The 15,697-nt window shown below is 47.9% G+C and overlaps 1 protein-coding gene across 2 annotated transcripts in view; it reads left to right on the top strand.

The window, feature by feature from the left end:
* The first annotated feature begins 1,370 nt into the window (after positions 1–1,370).
* The window catches only part of CEMIP2 (cell migration inducing hyaluronidase 2), an 88,835-nt gene continuing 74,508 nt past the window's right edge, over positions 1,371–15,697 (top strand). Inside the window, exon 1 of one of the 2 annotated variants that reach the window (XR_008631242.1) lies at positions 1,371–1,901. The gene's annotated coding sequence lies outside the window, so the exon portion shown is untranslated. The remainder of the gene's footprint in view (positions 1,902–15,697) is intronic. The other variant, XM_004600113.2, reaches the window with a different exon arrangement.

The raw sequence follows: 15,697 nt of genomic DNA, 5'->3' as shown, positions 1-15,697 counted from the left end.
CAGTAGGTTGTGCAAGGTCTGAGAATCCAAGACTTCCCAAGCATCCCAGGGGAAACATATTACCAGCCAGGATTTGGAAACTGATTCCCACGAAGTCCTGAACCCAAACCCTGGAAGTAGGGAATTCCCCTTTGGTCTATGGGTGTGTCCTGATCTTACTTGATTCATATATATATATATGTATATACATATATATTTAATTAAAAAGGATGGGGAGAACGGAGGAGAGAGCAACCCTAAAAAACGGAGGGATCCTGTTTGGACAATCCTCACTATCAGGTTTCCCTAATGGGAAAACGTCCAGTTCTGAATTAGAGGATGGTTTGGCTGACTCGGATTTGGCAGTCGAGCCGCTGTCACTAGCCGGGGACCTCGTGGCTCTGACAGATCAAGCCCTGGCCGCTCTCTCAGTCTGAGCCCAAGGATCAACTCTCTCAGATCAGTTTCAGCGCGGGGCGGGGCGGCGACCCGGCTCTTGCAGCCCGGCGTGCAGATGCCCATAGAAAGGTTCATCAGCTTTAGGGTGGACCGGGGAGGGGCTTTCAGCGCGCCTCCCGCAAGTAACAGCCACTCAAAAGTGGGGGGCGTGGGGACACGTGGAGGTATTTATTCTGGCGTGGGCGCCCGAAGCTGGGGTTGTTCGTGGCTGTCCTAGGAGCTGTTGAGTCCAAGAACAAGCAAGGCTGGTTCATCGCATGGGCTGAATCCAGTGCCCGACTTGGCCAGGTGGGGGCAGCCGCGATGCGGTGGCCGGATGCGCAGCAAAAATGCGGGAGCTGCGTAACTTCTCTTGGAGACGAGGGGGTTCAGGGTCAGGCTTAGTCGCGAGCGACTAGGTCGCAGCTTCCTAGCTCAGTAGGGCGCGGGCGCTGAGGCGGACTCCGCCGGCGATGACTGAGCGCCCATCTGAGAGCGGCTTGTAGACAAGGTGGGGTCACAGTGCCAGGCTCCGCTGGAAAGGCGAGCGTAGAGTCAGGCTGAACCTTAAGGGTCAGACTTAGTCAGGGGTGCAGGGGGCAAAGGATCAGGTTGAGCTGCGCGGTGATAGGGGCGCTTGCAACTTCATGCAGCCCGGGTGCACTTCATGCATGCGGCGTGGCTGGGGTAAGAGCCTGCGGCCGCAGTGGAAGTCGCTAATTGGGGTGGCAGCCGGGGCGCTCAGGTGCAGTCCGGGTGCGCTGCAGTCGGAGCCGAGAGCTGCCGGGTCCGCAGCGCGCGCGGGGCGGGGCGGGGCGAGGCGGTGGGGGAGGAGCCCCGCGCGGCGCCGCCTCCTTCAACCACAGGCCCCGCCCTCCTCCTCGCCCCGCCCCTCGCCCCGCCTCCCTCGTCTCGCCCCGCTGCCCAATCCGCGGCCGGCGCGAGCGCAGAGCCGGGCCGCTTGTCTGGCCGGTGGAGGCTGAGCGCGACCCTTCGGGAGTCGCGGCGCCCGCCGACCGGGGACACGCGCGACTCCCGGGACTCCGCGCTGCCCCGTGCCGCCGCCGCCTCCTCTCCTTTTGTCACGGGAACGCTCCGGCCCGTGCCGACCGGGCCCCGATTCTCCTCCTCTTCCTTTCGGAGGGGAAGGAGCGGGGAGAGCCCAGCGGCGGCTGCGGGCGGGCGGGCGAGCGAGCGAGCGGAGGCCCCTGCCCCCGAGGCTCGGAGCTGGAAGAGGAGAAGGAGAAGGAGGAGGAGGAGGCGGAGGGAAGTGCGCGTCACTCCCGGGAGGAGAGTTGCACCTCCAGGCAATCGCGGCGCCGCCGGAGGAGTGGAAGCCGCGGCGGCGGAGGGTGCCCGCGCTCGAGGGGGCTCCCTGGCCATGGAGAGGACCCCGGGCCCCCGGGACGCCGCGACCTGGGCTCCGTCTCGGCGCCGCGCGGTATAGGCACCTGAGTCAGCCGCAGCCGGCGGGGGAGGGGAAGGTAAGACGCCTCCGGCCTCCCGCCCCGCGCCCCGCCTCCGTCGCGGCCCCCGACCTCGCTCCCGGGGCCGCCTGGCGTCGGGGCAGTTCTGCGGCGGTGGAAAACAACTTCCCTCCCGGGCAGCAGCACCTTCTGCTCTGCCCGCCGCGCCCCGCCGCAGGGTCCCCTCCCGGGAGCCGAGAAGGAACCGGACGCCCTCCCCGAGGATTCGGTCCTCTGCCGGAGAAAAGGTCTCTGGAAAGCGTCGCTCTGTCTCTCTCTTCCTCCTCGCCCCTGCACTGGCGGAGCTGGGAACAATGGACCTTTGGAAGTCGTGGAGAACAGCCTTAAACTTTGTGCAGAGGGGAGGGCCGGGCTGGGGGGGAATAAACCCCACAGGAAGCCGAACTACGGGAGAGCCGGGAGGAATGTGCTGCGCAGCCTGGGCTGCGGCGCGATCTTTGTCTCTGGGTCAGTCCCCTGGGTTGATGCCGCCCCCCCTCCCCGCCCCCGCTTTGTTTAAGGTGAAGTTTTGAGAGTCGCGTGCGCTTCCTTTGAGAGCTGGGCTCTTGCTTCTCGGCCACACCCCGCGCCTCGCTTTCCTGGCAGAGTTGGGAGGTCTTGGCCCCAGCAGGGCCGCCTCACTTTGGGAGGACCCCGAAGTGCTGCCCCAAGGCTGCTGCCCACCCTCTCTCAATCGAGCCAAGACTCCAAGCCCGTGTGCGTCGGCGTGCGTCGGAAACGGCTCTCTGGAATTCTCAGGAGGTCAGGGGAACAGACACGTGTGTATAGACTTTATATAAAATGTGTGTGTCTCCTTTCATCAGCCGTAGGGTTTAAGGATGGAACGCCTGGTTTAAAGCCCCCTCACTGCACCCAGGAGCCTCTGTAGCCCTCCCGCCCCGGTTTCTTGGACGAGGTGCTGAGATGTTGCAGGACTGCATGTGTGGAGGACTTGGAGCCGCTGTCTGCAGTGGGCTCTTCCCAGCTCAAAAGGAACATTTCTGGAAAAGGAGGAGGGAGGCCCCGAGTCTCCCGAGCTGCCAGGCACATACCTGTTGAAAGTGGCTCTGTGGGAAGGAGTTAGCAAGTTGGAAATGTTTAACTTCATGGTTGTTTGGCTCTAGTGGGGCTGTTAATGTTTAACCAGGGGAGGAAGCTGCCCTTTTTAGACAGCCTCGGGCGTCCCGGGCAGGCAGCCTCCTGTGTGTGAGTCCTATTTCTGGGTAATGCAGAAGCAAGTGTAATGGGTTATTCACTGTTTTAATATTGGAATAGCACCTTCCCGTGCTTTCCTCTCTCAGTTGAAGTCACTTCTGCTCTCTGTGTCCCTCCCTGCACTCTGGAAAGGCATGTGGAGAGGCAGGACTGGATTTCAGCTCCACAAAACCGATCCTGGGTTATTGGATGTATGTTTATGAGCTCAAAATAGCAAGTTGAGAAGTGAATTCCGAGCCATGACCTGTTCTACCTATGACACTACGAGCAAGCCAAAGATTTGGTTAGTGCACAGGGAATTGAAATCAGTAAACACGTTTAGACTTCTTTACCACAACGAATTGAGTAAAACTAACTTCCTTCCTTCTTTCCTTCCTTCTTTTTGTTGGGGGTCAGACACAAATCTCAATTATGCAAGGCAAATATTCTACGACTGAGCTCCATCCCTAGCCTCTAGAAGTTTTTGAGTGTTTGCTTGTTTGTCTGTTTATTTTTGAGCCACACTGAGTAGTGCTCAAGGGTTGCTCTTCGTATATTGCTAGGGGAACCATGTGTGACAGAGCTAGGACCTGGGCCAGAGCATTTAGTTGCCCTTAGAGCTATCTCCCTTGGCTCCCGACAGTCTACTTTTTTTGATCTACCCTGTTAGGACAGATTCTTAAAAAAAAATTTTTATTTAACATTTAAAAAAAATTTATTGATTCACAGTGAGATATAGTTACAAGCTTTCATGTCTGAGTTACAATCACACAATGATTAAACACCCCTCCACCAGTGCACATTCCCCACCACCAATATCCCCAGTATACCCCCACCTTTTCCACCCTCCCCCTGCCTCCATGGTAGACAATATTCCCCATACTCTCTCTCTCCTTTTGGGCATTATGGCTTGCAACACAGACACTGAGAGGTCATTATATTTGGTCCATTATCGACTTTCGGCACACATCTCCCATCCCAGCTGATTCCTCCAGCCATCATTTTCTTAGTGATCCCTTCTCTATTCCAGTTGTAGGACAGATTTTTTTAAAGCCTCAACTTTAACTGCAGAAAGTCACAGTGGGTCCATACCTCATTAATCACATTGAGATGATGATGATGACGACGACGATGATGATGATGATGATGATGATGATGATAATTTTAGCTTCACCCAGTGGTACTCCAGAGTTCACTGCTGAGGTGAGGGTCAGGTCAGACAGAGGTCACTCCTTTTCATTTGGGGGCACCATGTTGTGTCAAGGATTGAACTCAGGCCTCCTATGTGGCTCTAGCCTTTGTGCTGTCTAGTAGATCTCTTGTAAATAACAATCTTAAAGACTTAATTAGCCCTATGCTCTAACAGCTATCTTGGACCTGAAGAGAGAACAAAGCCAGGGAGTGAGGTATTCTTAGTGGGCCTTCTCTGAACTTGAAACGCTATCACTTAGCAGCTCTGAGCCTCTGGGCAAGCCTCAGAAATGGAGAATGAGAAAACATACCTTAGAAAGAGAAAATATATAAAAAAAAAAGAAAAAGAGAGGGAGAAAATGCAAGTGATCTTTATCGGGTTCTCAGTTTTTGACTCACCTGGGGTGCGGTGCAGAGATGTGCAGGAGTAAAGTGCTGTGAAATAGGAGAGTTTGCATCATCCACCCACACATCATCCATTCAGTCAACAACTATTATTAATTGCTATTTTGTGCTGGGTGCCCTGGAAGATGTCTAAGGATCCACCAGCTTTGCAGTGTGCTCTGTTGATTGGAAGAAAGGGTTGATGGTGTGGGTGAAGCTTAGAGAGACCCCAGGAGCACGTGTGGTGCTCCCATCCATCATAAGATGTGTCGGAGTATAGTCTCTGCTGTCATGTGCAGTCTGGGAGAAGGGGAAAGGAACAATTAGAAAAACCATTAGAATGAGCCTGGAAGTGTGTCAGTGCTGGGAGAGTTGTTCATGGGATGCTTGAGAAAACTATAAGAGGACACACGTGGAAGTGAGGAAAGCAGTTTTGTTAAAAACAAAGTTTGCTAAGTCCAATCAAGTAGTAGGGACTAAACTCTAGGATCAGAAGGGCCATTTGGAGGTCTTGATGTTAGAATTGAGTTTAAAACAAGGCTCTGAGGTATATTGAATTTTAGAATTATCCACATTCCAACTTTGGGTATGTATAATTCCTTTCTTGGATTTTTTTTTTTCAGGGGGGTGGGGGAGTGCTCAGAGCTTACTCCTGGGTCTGAACTCAGGAATCACACCTGATGGTGCTCTGTGGACCATATGGGATGATGGGGACCATATCCAGGTTGGCCACATGCAAGACAGGTGCCTACCCACTGTACTGTTGATCTGGCCCCTCTTTGACATTTTGGGGTCCTTGTCTCTTTCACATTTTCTAAACAAAACATTTTGTTATTCAAAAACAGAATAAAGCAAAGCTCTGAAAGTTGCTGTTTAGACAGTTCCCTAACTCTTCACACATTGTTTTATCATCTGTAAAATGAGTTAAACAATGCAGAAAGGTAGCTGAATGACTCAGCCATGCTTAGCATATGGGCGACCTGGGTGTGATCTCGAGCACTGAATGGTCCCTGAACATAGAGCAAGAGTCACCTCCTGGCCACCACCAGGTATGACCTCAACACCACCTGCCTCCTCAAATTAAACAAAAAAAATTTATAGGACTCTATAAAGATTGATTTAATCAATCCATGGTATGTATGATCTGGGTTACTTTGCGAATATGATAAAATATTGGATGGTGCCCCTTGATATCGAAAGTTTCTTTCAGCGTGTGTGTTTTGAAGCCCTAGATGGATGCAAATGGTAGCTTAGTCTCACTGGTCTTGATCATATTTCTGGTATGTTTTGAATCCCATTCTTTTAAAATTTTTTTTTCTTTTAGGGGTATTCCAAGCAGTACTTGGGGACCTGGGGCCACTCTTGATGACATCAGATCCATCTTTGTGGGGTTAAGCTTGAGTTCCCTGCTTGGTGATGCAGTGCCACTTGGCTTCAGGAGACCTTGCCATGGGTGTGCCCAGCAAGGCTCTCTCAGGTGGTGCTCACCCTGAGGTGTTGAACTCGGGACCTCTACTTGCATGACATAGTGGTCCAGCCCCTGGAGCCTGTGCCCTGGCCCTTACGTTATTTGAGTCAAGTGTTTGATTCCTCCCCGTCCCTCCGCTGTTCTGTTGCAGTGGCTGGGGGAGGTGGGGTGGTCACACACATGCTTCATGCCTGCACATTTAGTTGTTGGGCTTGCCAGGGGTCACCCTCAGCTTCTCTGTGAGAGTGGCCTCCTTTTTCTTTGTGGTGCTGGCACACCACTTTGTGGTGGTTGCCCCTTCAGTTGCGCTGCTCACACCCGTGTTTGCCAGGTCTGAAGTGCTCTCAGAGCCTAGGTTGGGGTGCTCACACACCCCCTGGTGCCAGCAGTCTCAGAGAGCGGAGCTGCCAGGCTGGACCATTGCACCCTTAGGATAGCACATGTGCGGCATGTTGGTGGCGCAAGAGATTGAACTTGTAATCGTGTGCTTATAGGGCAGGAGCTGTCAGCTGCAGGGCTAGCTCTGAAACCCCCAAGTCCCAGTGTTAAAATTTTTTGAGGAGGAAGGTGTTTGGGGTCACACCCAAAGGTGCTCAGGGACTGCTTCCAGCTTTGTGCTCAGGGAACCAAATGCAATGTGGCGGGTTAGCCATCTATCTCTCCAGCTCTTGAATTCCATTCTATGTGTGTTTGGGGGCCATGTGCATACTCGGCTGTGTGCAGCATTTACTTCAAGCTCTGTGCTTAGGGATCAATCCTTGGGGTCCTCGGGTGGTGTCAGAAAGCCCCAGGACAAGCAAAGATCCCTGACCTTTGCCCTGTCTCTTCTGCTTTTGAATCCCATTGTCGAGGCTTCAGACTTCAAACGGGGCTATTGTCATAGGCTGCTCTTTGCTTGTTCCGACTTCTGCCCATCTCTGGCACTGGAATCCCTGTCGTGTAGTAGTTTGGGTCCTGGCCATTGGTTGGTGGCATAGTCAGTGCCTCTGTGGACAGGGGTTTGTTGGGGGTCACTCCGGAATTGGTGCTTTCCCCCTGCCCACAGGACAGCCTCACTCTTCTTTCCTCTGTCCTAAGGGATGCCTGCGGGAAAGGGGAAGCAGTTCTCGGTTGCTGAGCCTATGAAAACTATCCTTACTCATACTCGCTATTGGGAAAGGGCTGTAACTATCATTTATTTAGAAATTTTGGGTTTTTTTTGAGAGCTACTCTCAGCTTTGTGTTTGGGGGGAAATCAAAGAGGGCTTGTTCTCGTGTGAAGCTGGTGCTGTGGGCTCTCTCTGGCCTGGCAGGTGTCGTGCGCAGGTGCGCGGTGAAAACTGTCTCAGTTGGCGGCTGCTGTGTCAGTGCGGTGTGAACAGGTGAGCTTGTTTTAATGTGCCTGCCTTAATTCTCCAGCTGGAAACAACTTCTGCACACCTGGCATTTACAGAAAATGTTAGATAGAAATCAGACTGGAGCGATAGCACAGCGGGGAGGGCGCTTCCCTTGCACATGGCCAGCCGGGGTTTGATCCCCGGCATCCCATATGGCCCCCCAAGCACCCTCAGGAGTAATTCCTGAGTGCAGCGCCAGGAGTAACCCTTGAGCATAACCAGATGTGATCCAAACCAATCTCCTCCCTTCCCCAAGAAAAAAAATCCATACTTTGATTTTTAGAACCGTCATGTTAAATGTGACTTATTTATTTATTTTTGCTGGGAGGGTGTGTGTGCAGATGAACACTGTATACCTAGACAGGGACTTTGAGGGGTCTGGGGATGTAGCTCAAAGGAGAGCCAGTCTTAGTGATCCTCAGTAATGTGTGCCCCGCTGGCAGCAGAGGGTGCCTCAGCCAAGGGCTTGCAGACTTTGGTCATTGTAGCAGCAAGGACATCAAAGGCCACAGAGGCCAGGGGAAACCCCTCCAAGTGTGGCACCTCTAGTGATGCCAGCAGCAAGAGCCACATCAGCAAGAACAGGGGAAGGGGAAAAACCAAACGCAACCCACTCACACCAAATGAGGAAGCTGGCACCCAGAGAGGCTGACCAGATAAGGCCCCATAGTCAGTTACTGACTCCGTGGGGAGCTACTGCTTTGTCCCTATATCCAGGGAGTTTCCCCAGAACCCAGGCATTTTAATTTGCCCTTTGTAGTCTTTTTAAAATCATTTTTTTATTTTTAATGTTTTACTGATTTTTTTATTTTTTACTAATTTGCATTTGGAACAAGAAACTCTTCGCATTCATGCTTGCTGTATCTTTTTTTTTTTTTTTTGAGATTTTACACTGGGCTTGTTACGTACAAGGACGGGAAGGGAGGCTCCTAGTAATCCATTACTGTCAAATAAGGAAGTAAGGCCAAATAATGTTGGTTTTACTTGCATTTCTATAAATGTTACACACATTTAAAATACTGTTGAAGTGCAGTTTTTTCCCCCCTTAAAAACAGCAATTTCCTAGAGATACTCAGAGTTGTGTTGTGAATCAGATAAAAACAAATTAGTCCTGAGTTTTCCCATACCAGCTTGGTGAAGCCTTTAATGTTGACTGTCAGGAGCTATGCTGGCAAATGTTTTACTGCATTCCTGAGATATGCATGGCACCAACCACTGGCCACTCTGGACAATGAGATGAAGGATGCAGAGGGTCTTGATTACCAGACTCAAAAATAAAAAAAGCAAAGCAAAAAAAAAAAAAATCAGGGGATGCAGACTTGGAAGCTGTATCCGACTTAAAACAGTAAATTGCTGTCTCCCAACAAATGAGTCCTTTGATGTAGCAGCAGAACTGCTTTGTAAGTGTCATTTAGCTTGCTTGTATCAAGATGTTTCTTTTTGTTGCAGGGTGGCAAGTGATAGACTAGGGCATTTCATTTTGCAGAGCTCCATTCCACATTAGCTACTAAGAACTTGGCAACATTTGATGAGGTTTTAGGAAAGTCATGGAAAATTATGAAAAGTTTCCTTGGGAGAGTTGAGGCAGTCTTCATCTTCATATAGGTTTTTTTTTTTTTAAATGGCTTTAATGTTGCATACAAAGTGGGATTGAATTATTATTCCCTGCCAGGACTGTAGTTGAAGATAAGCCATATAGGGTCTTCAAGAAAAGCATTGCTGCCATTGACTCTTGACATTGATAGAATGTTGAAGACCTATGAATATCCGCTACAAACTAAAAGTCTTTGTCATGTCTCATTTTCCATACCCTCCAAACAGTGAAATTATTCACCTGTTTGGGTGTTCTTACCTAATTATTGGTTGCACTGGAGACCGCAAACCTTTTTGTTATCCTTATGGGTGCCGCTAGTGGTGATTCTTCGCTGAAGAATGAACTGTATTTTCCTGTACAATGGACTTGGAAAATGTGATTAGCAGTTTAGGTGTTGGAAAGATTAAGTTTAGCACTGATTCTTGTTTCAGAAAGAATGAGAAAAGTGAGTCATTTTCAAATTGGGATAAAAAATATGTAACATTGTAGTTTTTTTCTTTTGGAATTACAGTTTTTCCTATTTTGTTGAGATACAATTGACATGTTTAAGGTGTGCAAATATTTTTTTGGGGGGATACCGCTAGCACTCTCACTGGAAAGCTAATTTTATAAAGACTGTTAAATACTCTTTTACTTATTTATTTATTTATTTTTGCTTTTATGGGTCACACCCGGCGATGCACAAGGATTACTCCTGGCTCTGCACTCAGGAATTACCCCTGGCAGTGCTCAGGGGACCATATGGGATTCTGGGAATCGAACCCGGGTCGGCTGTGTGCAAGGCAAGTGCCCTACCCGCTGTGCTATCACTCCAGCCCCAAGACTGTTAAATACTCTTATTTCAAATAAAAGCTATGCCTTTAGTTGGTTACAAAAATTGTTTACTGGTAGTCATTCCTTTGGCATACTCAGGAAAAAATGAAGAAGTGATGCCAGGTTCTGATGCTGAGGACCTGAGAGTTTAAAAAGAAGTAAGATGCTACTGAAGCTACAGGCACAAACACCTGAAGATGAATCTTCCTCATTTCAGCATGGTTAGTGATACATTTTGGTTGGCTGTTCTTGGGGCCAAGGGAGGTGCAACCTGGCAACAGTCAGGCTGCTCTGGTGCTTGGGGGAACCTGTGATGACAGGACTCAGACTGGGGGCTCCTGCATGCAGTGCATACCTGCTCTCCAGCCCTTTGGGCTCTCTATCCCATCCCGATACTTTTGATTGCTGTTCATTGCTGCTTTCCCGAGAGCCTGTGCTGATTTAGACAGGGCTCGACCTTACCATATGGCCACCTTTCACAGTCTCTGCTCAGCTAATGTATTGCTTCTCCCAGCTGCCTGATTACCAGGCTGTTTGACTGGCACTCTCTTTTAAGGCTGCTTCCTGATTATGCTTGTGACTTGTGAGCTCAGCATACATGCTGCTCTGGGCTCTATTCTATCTTTGTTCAGATATGCCAGCACCCTAGTGCTGAGTGGTTGCTCAACCATTAGAGGTTCTGCCTTAGATGAACCTAAAGGGTTGACTCAGGTGTCATAGGGTCCCTTTGGTAAATATTGGTCTCAGCCATAGAGCAGAGGGACTCTGTTTTGTACGTGGCCGCTAACTCACCAGCAGGCAGTTCTTTACTGACTTGCATGAGACCATTTCCTATCCTCAGCACACCCACATTGGACTTGTTAGGGGGTGTGTTGTCATTTTCTTTTTTGAGGGTGGCACACCCAGCTGTGCTCAGGGGTTCATTCTGTCTCTGCACTCAGTAAGCTTTCTTGGCAGGGCTTGGGACCATATGGGATGCTGGGGAATCAAACCCGTGCCCACTACATGTAAGGCAAACGCCCTACCCGCTGTATAATTGCTCCAGCCCGGCTGTGTCATCATCTTAAGGATGGGTTCATGGATAGATTTTATACAGAAGTTGGTAAGCTCTTAGTGCCTGATGGTATGTTTCTGGGTAAGTAAATCTGGGACAAGATTCATGCATAAAGATTGTTCTGTTTATAGTTATTTATTAAGCTCAGGTGATTGCCTCTTTAGACCCGCCATCTCAGTGTCTTTGCCCTGGAGTTTGTTGCAGTTGCTTATTCATGTCATTTTGGTGACCTCCTGTGTCAGACATGGAGCTCCTGAATTGTGTGTGTGTGTGTGTGTGTGTGTGTGTGTGTGTGTGTGTGTGTGGTGGTGGTGGTGGTGGTGTTTCTTTGCATTACTGGCTGACTCCTATTGTCTAAGAGTCCCTGTTTTGTAAGGAAAGCTTAAAACTAAGTGTATTCCTGGTTTGTCAAGGCTTTTATTCGGTGGTCAAAATCATATTAAAAATAGGCTGCATTCTACGTAAAAGAAAAAGTTCTTTTGGGTTCTGGTCCTGCCACTGAAAGAAGCCTTGCTTTTATGCTGAAATGAATAGCCTTGGATCCCATCAGCTTGCCTTTCTTATGATTCATCTGGAGTATTTTAGTTTGTAATGTGTGTCAAGACATGGCATGTTTCCTATTGTTATAGTGGGACATTTCTGTATCTGTAGATGATGAAGTTTTGGTCTCTCTGTGCCTATTTATCATTCACATTGCTTGTCTTTTTCCTTTTCCCCACCTTTCAGCTTTTTACCCACAGACGTTTCTGGACTGTCTCTCTTTTGAAAGCTTTGTTGCTGGTGCTTGGCCGGGAAAGCAGCCTACAGCTGGGTCTGGCCCTCCTCTGGGACCTTCATTAAATCAGCTTCCCGCAGGTCAGACTCTGGTTTGGCTTCTTTCTTTCAAGGGCCAGCTGCAAGGCCCAGGCTGGTGACAGGCCAGCCGCTGCCATTGTCTGCCTCTGCATGGCCATCAGTCACTGGCCACAGATTGGGTGTCCCTCTGCAAGTGCTCCCCTGCCTGTGGGGAAGGTGAAGGGGTCAGGAGGAGTTTGGAGGGCGGGGCAAAAGGAATGGTTTATTGAAGAATTAAGGAGCAGAGGGAATCCAGGGCATTATCATTGGAACAAAGGAAGCCTAGGAGAGGAGTGGTGGAGGAAGGACTACGGGTAGGTGAACCATTCTCATTCTTTATCGGTTCTTTTTTTCGGTTGAAACATCATCTGGCAGTTTCTAATCTTCAGTTATTTTCCTCTTAGTTGTTTACATCCAGAGTCCCTTTGCTCTATTTCAGTCTCAGTATTTCCCTGGGCAAAGGGGTGTTGGGTGCTAGTGTTGGTCATCTGTTGTACGCATGTTTTTCTGGAGCTCTATCGCCCCTTTTGTTTCTCTTTCTTCCATGGCTGAGACAATGTTCTGAAGCCTTTGGCTTTGTCAGCCATCTTGGGGTAAGGGTCAAGTTTTGCCTTTCATGGATCTGTGTAAAAGAATTGAGGAAAGTCAGGATTCATGTATACATTTGGTGACCAGAATAAAACAGACAGCTAGTACTTGCTCTTTGCATGTGTAAGAGGATTATAAGAATGAATAAAAAAATATTAAAATACTAAAGGGAAATGGGGGAAATGTTTACTTGGTTAGCCCTGGGCATTAAATCATACAAATACTCTTTATTTTGAGGAATTGATATTTTAACAGGATAATTTGCCAGGGTAATTTGCCAGGAAAAGATCTGTACTGATGGAATTGAGCCCATTTGCAAATTTGAGTTCCTTAAATACAGACCCATAAGCATTTACAGTTTTGTTATTTGTCAGTGTAAGCAAACTATTAGTATTTTTAATCTTCCAGGAATTTTCCTATTTCCTGACTCTACTTTCTAGCAAAGACAGAATAACAATTGAAAAGTGATTTCTGAACAGGAAAAAAAAAATGTCTCCTGAGTTTACATAATGTTGCAGCAAGTGCTTAATGGCAAAAAAAAAAAAAGATTTTAGTAAATTTTTCTTTTCTGCACTTTATTTATGTTTACAATATTCCTTGTAATTTCTCTAGGTTATTTTAATAGAGTTAGCTAATGTTGGGGGAATTTTCTTTTGAGGCAGGAGATTATGTGAACAATATATGGTACTAGAAGTCTGCTGTCCTTTGCTGTGTTTATATTCTAATAGCTCAGCTTTTAGAACTATCATTCATTGTATGTGTTTATGTTGACCAATTGGGAACAAAAGGCATGCATGGAAGTTTTCCAGTCCCTGAGGTTTATAATTAAGGGTACCATCAATCTAATAAGAGTGAGCTAGGATCACTCTAAGTAAACTAACTGCAGAGTGTCTAATTTCCTGGAAACATGCCAATCACTGGGGAGACTCCTCTTGATGGAATGAAAGAAAGGAAGACAATAGGGCAATGTCAAGTACACAGTCATTATGGAAAAAGTGTCTTGTGTGGTCCTGTGAAGGTGCTGTTCTGGTGAGTTCTTAGAGTGTTCAGTTCCTTGGAATTTGCTTATACAGAACTGAACTGATGAGTAAAAGTAAATTTCACTTTGCCACCAAACAGTTATAACTGTTTTCATCCAAATTGCGCTATGTATCGATGTGGCATTTATGTGGAATTACTTTGCAGTCCCTTCCCCCCTGACTCCTAAAGAGTAGGGTTTTATCCTATGTGTTCTAGAAATAGAATATATAATAAACGGTATGTTTCTAACAGACACACAGAAAAGAATATCTCCCCTATCCCCTGTTCCTGCCAGACTTTTGTTTTGTTTTTTTGGGGGGCACACCCAGCTGTGCTCAGGGTTTATTCCTGGCTCTGTGCTTAAAGATTACTTCTTTTGTTGTTGTTTTGGGCCATACCCCAATAAGCTCAGGGCTCACTCCTGGCTCTATGCTCAGGGGACCATCTGTGCTCTCAGGAAACTCTATGTGCCAGGGATGGAACCTGGGTCAATTTTGTGTAAAAACAAGTGCCCTACCCCCACTGTGCTATCTCTCCAGCTATCACTTCTGGTGGGGCTCAGGGGGCCATCAGGGGTGCCAGGGATCAAACTGGGATTGGCCACCTGCAAGGCAAGCTGCAGTACTGTTTCTCCAGCTCAGACTCTTCTGACTTAAGAAAAAATTATTTCCCAGTGATGTCTAGAGATCACATCTATCACCTCTACTTGGGTGTGTTGGTCACGTAAGATGGTCACCGTGCTTTACTCACATGCTTTCTGGGATCCCACTCCACATGTTAGGGATCCTGAACAGGAGAGCACTAGCATTCCATGAGGGCATGTGGGAAGATGCTGAGGATGCATTTTATGGTCTCTCCAGCCTGCGGCTTGCAAGGCCCAGTGCTCTGCCAATTAATGCCCCCTTCAGTTTTGCTTTTGAAAAATCTTTCAAAATGTGCACATAAATTAGTCTTCATGATAATATTGATCAGACAGGGAAATAAAGGGCAGCAAGTTAACCTAATTCAGTTTATTTCTTCCTGAACAGTTTTTGTGTGATTGAGGTATGGAGCTCATCATTTATCAGCCCTTATGGCTGGAGTGATAGCACAGCGGTTGGCGTTCGCCTTTCACGTGGCCGACCCGAGTTCGATTCCTCCGCCCCTCTCGGAGAGCCTGGCAAGCTACTGAGAGTATCGAGCCCTCGAGGCAGAGCCTGGCAAGCTACCCGTGCGTACTGGATATGCCAAAAACAGTAACAATAAGTGTCTCAATGAGAGATGTTACTGGTGCCCGCTCGAACACATTGATGAGCAACGGGATGACAGTGACAGTGACAGTGATATCTTTGAAATTTAAGCCTGAAATGAAACACTGTGCTTCTCCCTCCCATCTTTCCACCAGAAAAGGACTTTCTCTTTGTTGGTATCTTAGTGGTAGGAAGTCCATTGAGTCCTCTGAAAGAGCTCCTGCTAGCTCTGTGTGGAGAAGACTCCCTTTAGTTCAGTGTTTACCTGCTGTCAGCATAATTATATAATAACATAAAGTGGAGAGGGCTTTTTCTTTTTCCCACTGCAGTGTTATGCCTATGGCATTGGTAGTGTGCTGCTAAGATTATTATAACATATTACGGAAGATTGGGTTGGTCTAGATAGTTGACTGCTCTTTATCTTGAGGATTTGGATTTGCAGTTGTTCATGATATCTCTAAGCCATACACTAGATTGCATATGGGGGTTGTGTTCTTTTGCAAAACGAGTTGACTTTGAAGTGGTAAATGTTCTGAATTTTTCCCAATTTAGGGCACCTGATAAAAAAATTAGAAAAATTTTGAACTACTTCAAAAATGTCAAAAAGAGATTAAATGAGAAATTGTTGGTGTGTGTGTGTGTGTGTGTGTGTGTGTGTGTGAGAGAGAGAGAGAGAGAGAGAGAGAGAGAGAAAGTAGGATACTGTGCTCCATCATGCATTTATGAGGGCTTATAATGGCTGAGAGTCTGTGAAAATTCCATGAATGAATGAGACCGTCCTGTTCTGATCGTCACTGAAGACAGAGTTCCTACTTTTAATCTGTAGTAGGAGATGGACAAATACTTAAACTGAAAAATTTCAAAAAGCAAAAAAAGAGGTAAAAAAGGGAGGGTTTGGGGGGGTCACATCCAGTGATACTCAGGGTTTACCACTGGCTCTGCACTCTGGGATCACTCCTGGTTATGCTTGGGAGATCTTTGTGGTGCCAGGGATCAAGCCTAGGTTGTCTGTGTGCAAGGCCAGCACCTTACCCACTGTACTATAGCTCTGACCCCCAAACAAAAGTTT

The sequence above is a fragment of the Sorex araneus genome, chromosome 1 (assembly GCF_027595985.1).
Source record: "Sorex araneus isolate mSorAra2 chromosome 1, mSorAra2.pri, whole genome shotgun sequence".
Classification (NCBI taxonomy): domain Eukaryota; kingdom Metazoa; phylum Chordata; class Mammalia; order Eulipotyphla; family Soricidae; genus Sorex; species Sorex araneus.
The sequence above is the reverse complement of the archived record's forward strand: the minus strand, read 5'-3'. Positions and strand labels throughout refer to the sequence as shown.